Source organism: Lagopus leucura, unplaced genomic scaffold (assembly GCF_019238085.1).
Source record: "Lagopus leucura isolate 7727_CA_CO unplaced genomic scaffold, USGS_WTPT01 Super-Scaffold_100009, whole genome shotgun sequence".
NCBI lineage: Eukaryota > Metazoa > Chordata > Aves > Galliformes > Phasianidae > Lagopus > Lagopus leucura.
This window is the reverse complement of record NW_024962266.1, coordinates 7,466,569-7,481,105: the sequence shown is the minus strand read 5'-3', so window position 1 is coordinate 7,481,105 and position 14,537 is coordinate 7,466,569.

Below are 14,537 nucleotides of genomic sequence, written 5' to 3'. Positions count from 1 at the left end.
ACTTTCAAATTATAGAACGTTAGTGTCTGTTCTTTCTGCACTGATCCTGTGCTCTATTTATGTTTTGAGAGAACATTACACACAATTACCTTATGGAACAAAGCTGCTTTTAAGAAGAAACATTTAGTTTTGTATGACAGAAGCAGCAGAAGCAGGGCTCACTTAAAAACCTGTTGATGTAGCACCAGATAACCACATGTATACAATGAAACACAACAAAGAAAGGAAAGCTACTAAAGTTAGGCCTCTTTTTTGATGGATTATTTTTACTGAATGTATTTCTAAACCTTTTAGATATAGAAATAATTTCATACCTAAAGCTTGTACAATCACTAAATCAAGTGCCAGAGTCTGTCACTGGTTACAGAAGGTAACAAGGGCTAGGACATTAAGGCCCTACATATGATAAGATGGAGCATCTATGGGTAAGTATCAGGGGGAGGGCCAACAGTGTTATCTTCCTGGTAGGGGTTCATTATAGATAACACGACCAGCATGAAGAGACAAACAAGTTGTTCTGCAAGCAGCTGGCAGAAGTTGAATAATCGCTGGTCTTTGTTCTTATGTAGGACTTTAACCTCCTCATTATGTACTGATAGACTGAAAATACAATACAGAAGTTTAGGAGGTTTCTAGAGTGTGTGGAAGACAACTTCCTGACACAACTGTCAAAAGAGCCTACTAGGAGAGGTGCCCCACTAGACCCGCTGCTCACAAACAGAGGAGAACTGGCAGGAGATGTAGAAGTCGGGAGCTGTCTTGAGCAGTGACGGCAAAATGGTAGAGTTCTATATTGTTGGTGAACTCAAGAGGAGAGCCAGCAAAAATGTTGCCCTGGACTTCCAGAAGGCAACTACTATTCAGGGCATGAGTAGGGAGAACCCCTTGGGATTCAGTCTTAAAGGGTAAAGAGGTCCAGGAAGGCTGTACACTCAAGAGGAAATCCTTAGAGGCACAAGAGCACACTGTTTCCCTAAGAGGTAAGATGAGCTAGCAGGGAAGATGACTGGAATGGACGAACAGGGAACTTTCTCAGAGGCTCCAGGAGAAGAAAAAAAAAAAAAAAAAAAAAAAAAGTATGCCACCTATGAAAGAAAGAAGGGGTGGGCAATTCAGGAAGAGTACAAAGAAAATGTTAGGATATGCAGGGAGAAAATCATAAAGGCAGAAGCCCAGCATGAGCTCAACCTGGCCTCTGCAGGAGAAAACCAAAAACTTCTTTACAAGTATTTTAACAAGAGGAGTGCTAAGAAAAATATCCATCCTTTACTGGATGCGGTGGGAAATGTGACCACTGAGGAAAAGGCTGAGGCTCTTGTTGCCTTTTTTACATTTGGCTTTGAAACTCAGACCAATTATCCTCAGGGTACTCTACCTCCCTGAGCAAGAAGTTTGGGATGAGGAACAGAATAAACCCCTCACAATTCAGCTGGAAACAGAGACCTACTATTTCACCTGAACTGTCACAAGTCCATGGGGCCAAGTGAAATCTACCCGAGGGTGTTACGGGAGCTAGCAGAGGCAACTGCCAAAGCACTTTCCAGCATCTATCAGTGTTCCTGGTCAACTGGAGAAGTCCCAGAGTATTGGAGGCTTGCCAACACAATTCCCATTCATAAGAAGAGTCATAAGGAGCATCTGGGGAACTACAATCCTGTCAGCCTGACTGCAGTGCCAAGGAAAGTGATACAACAGATCATCTTGACTGACATCACACAGCACCTGCAGGACAACTAGCGGATCAGGCCCAGCCAGCAGGGTTTCATGAAGGGCAGGTAGAACCTGATCTCCTTCCATGACCAAGTGACCCACCTGGTGGATGAGGGAAAGAGTTGGCACAGTCTACCTAGACTTCAGAAAAGCCTTTCACAGTATACTACTGTAGAAGCTAGCAGCCCCTAATCTAGGCAGATACAGACTTGGCTGGGTAAAAAAATTGGTTGAAGGGCCAAGACCAGAGATGTCGGAGGCAATGCAACACAGAGAGCAGTGGTGAATGGAGTCAGCTCCAGCCTGCAACCAGTCATTTGTGGTGTTCTCCAGGTATCAGTACTGGGGCCCGTACTATTTAATATTTCTACTGATGTCCTGGCCAAGGAAGCTTATGAAGGGTCTGGAGCACAAGTCTTAGGAAAAATTGCTAAGGGAACTAGGATTGTTTAGTATGAAGAAGAGGACACTCAGGGGAGACCTTATTATTCTCTGCAACTACCTGAAAGGAGTTGAGACAAGGTGGGGGTCAGACTCTTCTCATGCATAACTAGCTATAAGACTAGAAGGCATGGCCTCAGCTTGCACCAGGGAGGTTCAGGTTGGTTATTAGGAAAAAATTCTTCTCTAAAAGAGTGGTTGGGCTCTGGAATAGGCTGCCCAAGTAGTAGGTTGAGTCACTGTCCCTGGAAGAGTTGAAGAAACATTTAGACACTATATTAGGAGACATGGTTTAGGGAAAAATATTGGCTTTAGGTGAATGGTTAAACTAGAAGATATCGGACGTCTCTTTCAATCCCTGTGATTCTATGATTTTAAGTTGTGTAACAACACAAGCACAAAGCTGCCAGCATACAGAGGATCTGCACGTATGTGGATTGCTACTGATCACAATAGCCTTTACAGAGCCTATACTTGCTGTCAGGGCGCAGCTCCCCTATCCTCCTCAGACATGAACATCACTCAGAAAGCATTAGCAGAAGATGTCATTGCTCACATCTGTTTATAAAAGCCTGCCCATTGGACACATCCTTAGCTACCTCAGATTTCATGAACAAATCCATACAGATTGTATATACAGGATTCTGTAAGTATCATAATGAGGTAGAATATATTTTATATATTTTGAAAAAGGAAACAGGCCTGATTGTTGAGAATATACTTAAATCTAAAAGGGATCATTTAAGCATTTCTTTTTAAACTGTATTAATGCTGTACTCTCAGTATGACACACAATGGGCAAAGGTAGCTAATAACAGCAAACTTTTAATATTTAGTTTTAATATAACTTTTTGCTTCAGAGGCAGCTTTACAAATGTTAAAAAAAAACAGTGTAACTATTAAATATACTTCAACATACATCACAGCTAAGGATCATGCTGACTATTTAGAAACACACAGGATAAAAATCTCTCTTTGCTGTGGCTAATAGCAAAGCTTGTATGAAATTTAATTAGCACAGAATTTCTCAGTGAAAGAATAACTATAGATGGAGATCTTATGTCTGCACATAAGTTAAAAAGAAAAAACAATTACATTTCCTCCCCCTGCTCAATGAGTACAAATTGAAATAATCTTTGGCAGCTACAGATGATTTTAAGTTGCTCTTAGTATGATAGCTGAGCTTCTGGTCTTCCTTTGCAATTTCACCTCTAATAGCACTCCCATGAAAATAATTTTTTGGACTACAGTTGCACAAATAATTATATGTCAGAAAATTGACCACTGCAATTTACTGTTGGGTTAATTATTATATTATGCATTCTTAAATGAAGAGCTTTTTTTTTTTTTTTTCCTATACAGTTTAAGGGCCTTGTTCTTCTTTCAATTCCTTAGACAAAATAAAATCCTAGGATTCACAACAGAGGGAAAAAAAAAAAAAAAAAAAAAGGTACATAAGCTTCAACAAAGCCAGAAACCTTGTTAAGATGATTTCTGCATCTTCTGTGTGTACAGAAACATGGTAGAAGTTAAATACCTTGCTAATCTTTTGTAATAGATTGTCCCTCCCCTAAAAAACTTCTTAATATCTGACAACATCATAATCACAGAGATAATATTTTTACATTATGAGCTTCTTTCTATCTCTTTAATACACCCATCCTTAGATTAATACAATAATAAATAACGCTGAGCTGTTATGCAGTATTAAAACTACATAAGTAATAGTGAGATGTACTTCACAGAGTACCTTCCCTACTACTACACTGCAAACCAACCCTAAGGACTCTTAATGACAAAGCAGTCAGACTCTGGAAGTAGGTGGCTGAATCACTCACAGATGTCTCTTTGGAAGCAAATGCAAAGAAGTGGCAATTTCATGGCCCATAGAGATCCGCACTGCAGTCCTGCAGCTACGTATGTACAGTGCAACTACAGCGAGTACAAAAAATTCCAATGAAAATGCATGAATAACAGATGGCAATTATTAGGGTTTATGATAGTTTGGGGAGACCTGCATGTCCAGAAAGAATGATTTACTAAATTAGGAATCTACTGAAAGAGAAGAAAAATTATATTTTCTTACTGTTTTTGTTTTGTTCTCACTACCCCTCCATCTTTAAACTACAGGAAGTTGTATGCTGGATGTGGCTCTGGGCAGCCTGGTTTACTGATTGATAGCAGGGTTGAAACCAGATGATCATTGTGGTCCTTTTCAACCCAGGCCATTCTATGATTCTGTGATGTGATTCATGTGCTGGTGATTATCTCCTTAGGGAATAAAGCATGCTATAGAATAGAAATCAAACTTTCAGAGGTAGTGACTATCTATAAATTAGGTGTCTACAGAATTTCTGATCTACTGCAATCTTTAATGGTATTTAAGCCCTTGCTTTCAATCTAGACAAAACTACCATTTTCTCAGAGTATGGGAAAGACTACAGGAATGCTCCATCACTGTTGTCTTTGATCTGTTTTTCCTGCTAGGATGAATAGGATTTTATGTAAGTGATTGGGAGATATTATTCCATGAAGTACAGAATTAGCAAGTTTACAAACTGTAACAGCTGCATAACCTAGAGATTAAAAACCTGGGCACAATAGAGAGATAAGAAGATTTGAGGCAAATCAGCAATTCTGACAATTCTGTAGGACTGCAGAGAGGCAAATTTACCGAAGAAATGGAATTCAGTGTGGATCTCCTGAATGATTCTAAAATTACTAGTGCTAAAAAAAGAAAAAAAAAAAAAAAAAAAAGCACCACAGAACACAAATACCCTCTCTGCTAGAGGTTTTCACAAAACTTTTTAAATTCAACTGACATGCTACTGTCTTTCTTCCCTTCTTACCTTGTTTTTACATAGGAAGATGCAGACAGCAGAGGAAGGGCTGTTGTTGCTACAGTTAGTTGCAAAGAAAGTGAGGCAACAGTATTTTACCACGCTAGAGATTAAACTGGCAGAACGGGACTATTGCCTTCCCAAACAACACAACCTCTTCCAGCCACTGGGAATTATGGCAAGAAAGGCTGGGGTAAGTGCTTGGTAAACTCAGTGCTCCATGATCAGGTCTCAGCACTAAGTTGCTCCAAACTCAGCTCATGGCAACCAACTCAATATTTTCTGCAGTAGTGACACCTCCATGACAACTTTGTTTTATTAATAAGCCACAGTTTTAATTTTTAACACCATCTTAACAATAACAATCATCTTGATATCATCAGGCAGTACAGGAACAAATGCACAACATGCCACAGAAAGGGTTAAATAGTAGACAGTGAAGGTAAATTCAAAATGCACAAATGAAACTACCTTATTTTCTTCTACTAGCCCAGCTTTAGAGAGTACAAAAGCAGATAAGTGTATTTTAAACAGAAATATATGTTTCCTTTTCATCATGTGCACCTTCAGATGTTCTTGTTTCCTAACAATAAGACTAGAAAACCTATACGAATTTGTTTGGTAACAAAATGCAACGTAGCTAAGATTTTTTACTGCTGATGTCAAGACCTGTGTCAGTTCCTCCATTCTAAAGTACCTGTCTTACAAAGCGTCCTAATTTTCATGCATACAGTATAAAAATAGAAGCAAGGTGAAATTTATTCTGTAACGCCCTCACTTGGGCATAATTCTCTTCTTTCATTGGGACCTCTCAAACTAGTGGATCATTAAATTTCCCTCAGTGGATTTTCGTGTTTTGCTTGTTATGAAAAGCTAGATAAGAGTAATAGGCAGCTCATAGAACTGTCATGGGACAAGAGAATAGTTTCTTGCCCTACTCTAATTAGAACATGAATCCTGCTGAGTTTAATTATTGTCTTGTTACAGATTTGACAACAGAGACAACATACTAAAAAAATCTGCTTTTTTTTGGGTTATGGAGCAAAACTTAATTCATGTGACTAGAAAAATATTTATTAGAATAGGTGAGTTTATTACTATTTTAAAGTGAGGACAGTTACCCTCTAGCATTTAAATCCTTTACTTGGATCTTTACTAATTTATTACGAATTTACAATTGTGATTTAAAATTCTTCACAGCAATATAATGATATGAAAATTTTATTTGTAAACAAATGTCCTGGATTTAGACAGCTTAAATTAATATAAATGGAAAAGCATTTATACGGTGTTTTATCCCCATTGAATTCTCATGATGCACAGCAGTGATATTCTGGAATCAAATGGATTTTGATTATTTATGTTCAAGTATATCAGATGTTGATTAATAAAGAAGTTCGGAGACTCACAAACAGCAGTGCAGTAACATACACACTAAACATGAACAAGAATTATTTCAATGATATTTTCACCTTAAAATATAGAAAAACAAATTTATGTTTATCCCCTCTTCAAGTTCATGTAAGAATTAAAAAATTGTCTTTTTTTTCAACTGTAGAAGTGGAACATTAAAAATAACATTATCTTTAAAAAACACTGCCTTTCCAGACTGCAGTCAGGACACTTACTGCTAGATTTAGTTGCATCTCACTAGCAAACATAGTATGGGTTTGGAGGGGAAAGCTACAGAGCCATTAATTTCCAGCTGTTTTGATTTGAAAGCACTGCCATAAAGCTGAACTTTACCTGTAAATAGTGTTTGGCAATGGAATAACTTTAAATGTAAGGAAAAGTGAATATTTAATTCTAATTAAAGATATTCTGTTAAGCTAGAAAAAGAACTTGGGTTTGTACATCAGAAGGTAATTAACAGTCTTGAAATCCATTCTGACAACCACAATCATCACAACACATAGAAGCTCCAAAGGAATCCTACAGTCTGTCTTTGATTACAGTGTCTCAAAATCAGAGTCATTAATATCACATTCTCAGCCAAATGCGCAAACATCTCTTCTGTTTTTGCAAGAATTTGTAAGATAGAATTTAAGGTCACAATGTCTGATTTGATTTTGTCATCATTTCAGTAGAGGCACACAGCCGTTGTGTAACTGATACGTTTTACCATAAATATAACTTGATCATAAATTAACTAGGTTTACTGCAATGTTTTGAAATAAAACAGCGTTCTAGCAGAAGGAATGAAAATATTTTCTACATTTCAGCTTCCACAGAATCCACTCAATGTCTTTGAAAGAAATCCTACAGAAGCAGTGATTCATATTACTCTTGACTTTGTTACCCCTTTTCCGAAAGATACTTCAGACAATTAACTTCACTAGCTAATTTGACTGGGGAAAAAAAAAAAAAAAAAAAAAAAGGAGAATCGCAGACAATCACTCCAAAATAAAACAAAAAGGAGGCACAGTTATTAGTCTTAATTAGTGGTCAGCTAAAAAAAGTGTTTGACAGTTTGATAATAGTATTAAAGCAGAAAAAAAAAAAATCAAAGCAATTCAAAAGAAGAGTTTTGATTTCGATGACCTGCTAAGTCAAGGCCTTATTCAGCAACACAGGAGTACATGTCTAGCTTCAAAAGCAGAGGTAGTTCAGCTCAGCCTATTTGTATCACAGCATCTTTGCATAAAAATGAGAATTAGATATGCTGACTTCAAAGAACCTAATCCTGAAATTACAGTCTGAAATATAGTTAATTACATGACTGAATTCCACTGTTTAGGTACTGCATTTAAACCCAATTCTCTGGTGTAGTTACTCCTCATTATTTCTTGCAACCGCTTCATTTCTGATCCTCTCAGAAGATAATAGTTTTCCATATCACTGCTACGTATACGTGAATTACAGGTGAAATACTATATTTCCAAAAAGCTACAAAAAAATAAAACACTACTTCAAGTGCAGAAGACATATTCTTAAATACATCTAAACATATGGTTAGCTGTTGCTTGGAAGGAAGCTCATTTTCATAAAGCAGAACCTTTGCACAAGTCAGAAGTTTGGAAAACATCATCAATACCTAACAAAAGTTACAAAGCACAGCTTCATTTGATAAAAATTCAATTTACGGATGTGCGATTAATACCAACTGTGAACATACCTTTGCCAAACTAAAGGATAAGATGAAATTACTTCAGTTTTTACAGCTTATTAGTAACTGAGACTTCCCTACTGTGTTAAGGAGATCCTTAAGGGACAGAAAACTAGAAAGCTGGCTCATGGTGATATCTCAGCAATGTAGCTAAATGCATCTTCTAGGAATGCAAAGCAGAACTAGTTCTTCAGTGCACAATGTGAATGAATTTAGTACAAATAATTCCCTTAGCCAATCATATTAGCTTATATGCTATTTTAAAGAGTATGAACAGCAAGGTCAGCATACTAATTCCACTAATTTCTAGTGAAAGCAGAATTGTACAGGTGCTAAAGATATTACATCTTCTTTCTTTGTTATTGGTGAGGTACAAATGCTATTGCCTAACAAAGGCTGTCAACAAAAATAACCTGATCTGGGAGTCAAGTTTGCTTCACAGGGTTCAGAAGCATTGCAAGGACATACAAGGCGTTAGGAAGGTTAGATGAGTTGAGAGAAAAAAAATACACGAATTTCTTCACTATGTAGACCGCATATTAAAGGCAGATAAAGTTCTAAGTGGAAAAGTACAACTGCCTGCATGAATTACCTTACTCTGCATCCTGTTCTGCTATTTTTAAATTGTCTCTCTACAATTGCAAAACGAACTACCCCAACTTTTAGCTTTATACTTGAGTTTGAAAAAGATGGTGTGAAATTACCATCTTTTCTCTAGATACCTAATGAGCATATCAATGAACAGACCTCATCGGTCTTTTCCTTGATCAGTGCAACATTCCCTGTACTATCTTCTTTCGCTGGATGCTTCACATACTGCACATCAAGTTTTTCCTCCTAGTCCTACACTCATTCACAGTTCTTATTGCTGCACTTTGCTGGTGCAGTATAGATACAATTCTGCCAACCTAAAGATGCCAAAATCATACCTTTCAAAAGACAAGTGTTATTATTTTTGTTTGCATTTTTTAAATATAATTCAATTAAAACATTCAGTCCATTTCACATACAGTTTCATTGAAAGCAAACATTAACAAGGTTACAATAAGACAATGAATACAGTGCCCTCTCCATTCTGACTGAAGAGCTTAAAAAAGAAAAAAAAAAAAAAAACATGCAAGCCCAAATAAATGTCATTCCTAGAAGCCTTTGGGGAGGTTGGTATTTCAAATGAAGCGACTGTGACTGCCAGAGATGTAATTAAATTCTGTATTTAGCACGCTGCTGGCTGAAAATATACTGCAGGGCATTTTCCTATCCCATCAGGGATTCACGACTTACGTGTTTTCATTCCATAAGAAGTGCTCAAAAGCACTATTACCTCCAAGTCTTCTGACTTATTTTGTGGATTTTGTTCTAGTAGAAATTAGTACCTCAAATTTTGAGGTCAACTCTGACAGACGACGTGAAAATAATCATTGTTTCAGTATTTAAGATGCTGATTTTCTACTCTGCTTATAAAAATACAATTATGAAATATTTAGAGTTCACTTAAATAATTAACATGAAATGTTAGAATCACGCTACATGAACTTCAAGGTTTATTTACCTTTTGAAATTTCAAGTCTTGCATTTAAAGCTATATTTATAAAGAACGAATTTTGCAAGATGACTTATTTTAGGAAAAAAAAAAAGTGAAGTATTCTAGTCAGATTCTATTTGTGAACACAAGAAAAGAAACAATAAAAAGTGGTTATATGAAATGACTGAGAATATTCAGCAGATGGTTGTTTGTAGGCAGTGATGACATTTCAGGGAATGAAAGCTTCAGTAGCCAAAGCAGCTGCAGATAAAACCTCATTTCCGACAGAATTGAATGCTTCATTAGAGAATGGACTTGGTTGAAGTCCCATTTCTCATCATCCACTCCCACTGATGAGGTACCAGTGGCTCCTCAATGCATTCTTACTTCCCTGGAGACACAATGAACACAGTGCATTTGGAGATGTACCATTCAATATTAACTCAAAATGTGGCTTGAGAAGCACCCAGCTATGACCATACGAAGCACTATCTTCTCAAAATGGAATAACTTTATGTCACTAAGTGACAAACACGTTATGTTTTTTTTTCCTGATCAAAAATAAAGACATAAATCACAGACTTTTTTTTTTAATTAACACTGAGGTTTTCACCTCAACGCTTTACTTTAGAAGCACACAGAAAAAACCTCCTCCCCAATGCCAAGCATTTTAACATTTTCCTGTACACTGCTTATCTTTTTAATCTGTTTTATATTAAAACCTTCTGAAACATACATCTGGTTTTATGAAACAGTTCCTAAATGATCAACCCAAAAAATCCACCCTAAACCCTTTAGCTTGAAATCCATCTACTCTATATTGACTTACAGAAGATTTCTAATCCCTACCCAGAACATAGTAAACTTTGCATACTTAAAATAATTTGGTTAAAAGGTATTTGCTTCTTCCATTAGTATTCTGAAATCCATTTTCTCAAGGCCACTTAATAATGTATCATCATTTTATAGTAAGGATTTTATAAAGCAATTGATACTGGTTATGAAGTGTGCAAGAGAGCATTGAAATTGAAATTCCATCAGACATTCAGAAATATATAACTGTATATTCATTCTGGAACAAAAGTCACACTGTATAAAGAAAGTTCATTTTCAATACAGACTTCTATGCAACTACAGGAAACAAGTCAGTCGCACAACTTTATGGAGAAAATCAGGTATTGCTGTAGGACTGTATAGAACCTCAAAACTCTGTAATAATTTCAGTTCTTTCTGTTGGCAGCCTCTAGTTCAGGCAAATAATTCATTATCGTGATTCATACATAGGGATTAATGGGTCATGGATCTTGATTAAAGCACATCATGATACCATTTGATTGCTCTACTGTCACTTTGTCTGTCATTTGCCTGGAAGATAAATATATTATTCCCACATTTAGTGCTTTGTAAATAGAATATTCTAAAGTTGATGTTCTTATATCATTACATATTTTTTGCTGTCAAAGTATGACTGACAATTCAACAGAATCATTTAGTAGTACTTCTCGCTGTCCCATTTCACTTACCATTATTCCAAGTGTTACTATTTTGGAGCATCTAAGACACCCAACATTTTGTCCCCAGTTGCAACCTTTTTCACTTGTCACTATGTTTAGACATCTATCAAACCCAATTTTTTTGTAACATTGCTTCACATAGCAATGTAATTTGTGCAAAGGACGTTTCTGAAAGCTATGACTAACATGCACTTCATAAACATCCATAGTTATTTACCAGTCTTCACTCTTCACCATATTAACTCAATCTGCAAATTAAAATGCATGTTTTTTTGCATTCTACAGAGGTATGTGCTTTCAGTGACAGTGCAATATGCTAAACCAAAATTAAGAAGATCAGGCAGAGGCACCTACACTTTCAGTCCATTCTGTTATTGTGGCAGTATCCCTAACAAAGCAGCACTACAGACAGCTGGTTATTACATCTTCTTCATGTTCAGACTTGGCCATAACAATGTAGGATAATGAAGTTGTTCCAGAATCATAGAAGTAAACGCCAGTAGGAAATTGTTTGAGCTAGCTTTTCCTGCCTTGAGTAGCAGCAGAGAGCACAGGCTGTTGAATCATCACACATGCAATGTTCATGGCAACTCAGGGCCTTTGCATGTTATGTTACATTCTCCAGGTATAATTCTGAGCTGACACTGAGCAACAGACCTACCAGCCATAGAACCTCCATTTTATATAACTCTATAATGATAAAGTTTGTTTTAAAAAGTTCCAAAAATTGAGCAAGATATATCCATACAACATGCAAACAGTGAATTTCCTCTGTTGCCAACAAGACGACCCTACTGCAGTGCAGCCCCCACTGCAACAAAAAGGCCACCAATGAATTTAATCAAAATCTATCACTTCAAATAATTTATATGGTCTAAGTATGGTAAGTATAGTCTTGGGACTCTGTACTGCTGTCAACCTGCCTAAGCTTCATTCACATCTGCAGAAAACTGCTACAGTTCTATATTCCTACATTGAGAATGGTGGTAGTATTTCTGTCAGTGCAGAAAGAAAAGAAGCAGAGAAAAGGTATTCAGACTTCCGGTGAAATGAAACAGCACCATCCAAACTTAATATTTTACCTGCTATTAACTGAGAAAGTACTTAAATTAGATATTACTTAATGGAGAACTTGTTCCAATATGCAAGAACAGAGTTTTTAAATGTTTGCAGAACAAGTTTTCATATTTAAATTCTGGTTCATGGGCTTTTTTGTAAGAACATAAAAAGAAGAAATGTGACGCAGGAAAAAATTTATTCAAAATAGAACTGCAGCTATAAGCGCTGAATGAAAGCAACCAAGGAATTAGCATATTATTATACTTTGAAAATGGAAATATAAGGAAGGCTAGTAAATAACAGACTGAAACAACACCTACATTAAAATGCATTATTATCCAGATAAATCCAAACAGAAAAACAAAACTGACGATGCAAGAAATAACAAAATCCTTTTAATTAACTTTAACTAAAGAACTAGTGCAAAAGCATCCAAACAAGTTAGAGAAACAAATATAGTTTAGAACAGGCTAAGAATTAATTTTATAATGCCAGGTAGCAAAAAAAAAGAATAAAATGCATTATTTTACAGTGTATTCTCATTACATAAGATTATTACATGAAAATTTTGAGGACTAATTGGAGTTTAACTTAATACCTGAGAAACTGAGAATAAACTGGAGATCTGAGTATCGACATACTAAGAACAGTTTCCTGATTTTGATTCCCAAAAAACCTAATCATTATTGCCAAATAGAGACAGAAGTGACATTCAGACAATGTTAAAAAAAAAAAAAAATTACCCAAATAAGCATTCACTGTTATCATTCATGTAGAAGCAATGTTTTAAGTAATTTTCAACAGAAAAATTTGAAATTAGCCTCATCTAAGTGCAACAATCAAATTACTAATAATAAGAAAAAGAATCTCCCTCCTAGATAGAAAACCTTGTGTCTGCTATTTAAGGAGTAGTATCTCAAAATACGGTCCCAGTCTTTAGTTAACACAGTCCTCCCCTATATGCCAGTAAATGACATACATTATTTTGGATCAATTTTGAATTCTGGCATCATTTGGCCCAGTATCAATAAAAAAAAAAAAAAAAAAAAAAAAAATATCTATCGACCAAATGCAAAGAGAAAGCAGCAAAAAACCAAAGAACCATAAGAAAAATCCACCACAAATCCTAAACAACATATAGTTAGTGCCCATAACTGGAAGTTAGGAAAGAAGGACAAGAATATCATCTTAACTGTTACAAGAAATCTAGATTTCTTTACACCATTAAGATCTAATAAAACCAATAAAAAGCAGTGCTCCTTGAGTAACACCTGCAGCGCTGTTATTGACACTTCAGTTTCCCTGCCACAGTCACCTTAACAATCATATATTTCATATTCTTTGTACAGCGGGAAGCAGAATCTTTCATTATCTCTAATTACAAATAGCCTCTGAAACAGTCCATAAGCCCGTTTCCTCTTTGCAATTGCTTGAGCTGCAATTAATGCATTGTAAAGATCTACAGCAAAACCAGCTGAAGAGGAAAGAAACAGTGATTGTTTACCTTCTACCTGCACTTGGCAGGAAATGTGGAAGTTCTAAGACATGCCTGGAAAGCTGCTTTTTCATTGTTCAATGAAGACAATTTAGGCCATAAACACACACACTTGCGCACATTCACCTCCTTAACTAGACTGATTTTGATCTGGGTCTGAAGTTTTTGCAATGATTTTAGGTGTTGAAAAGAAGAACAACATTTTCTGGGATTCAACATTGCAATAAAGAATGAATAAACAATAACCTTGAGCTCCTGAATTATAAGGTGTTCTGGTACAAGCTTATCCATCATTAATCCCTATCTCATTAAACATCTTGTGATATCAATATTGAAAAATAATTTTAGATACCTTATGCTTAAAAAATTTTCCTCTGAAAATATCACAGCTGTGTATGTGTACGTAGATGTGCTAACAAAGCAGGTAGCTGTAATGTGAATACAACCCTTTGATCCCCCTATGATACTCATAATTCATAACTTCCCAACCTGGTGTACTTGTTTTTAACAATGTTGAAGCTGATTATTCCAGCCTAGTTTGCTTAAAAAAAAAAAAAAAAAAAAATTTAAAAAAAAAAAAAAATGTAATCTGCCAGTATTCATTAAAAAGTAGTTAGCAGACAACCTTTATCCCCTACCATTTGGACTTAATTACTTTAAGGTAGGTCACTGCATAAGAACACGCTTAAGAACTGCTTATTGCATAGGAAGTATTCTACAGTACTGCCAGGAAGCTTAACAGGAATAAAAGATGATGTTTTTTTTTTCTTGGATCGGTTGAAATTGTTTAAATGTTTTATTTTTCTCCTTAGAACATAGCTTAAAAAATTAAACGCTTATAGCCCATGGA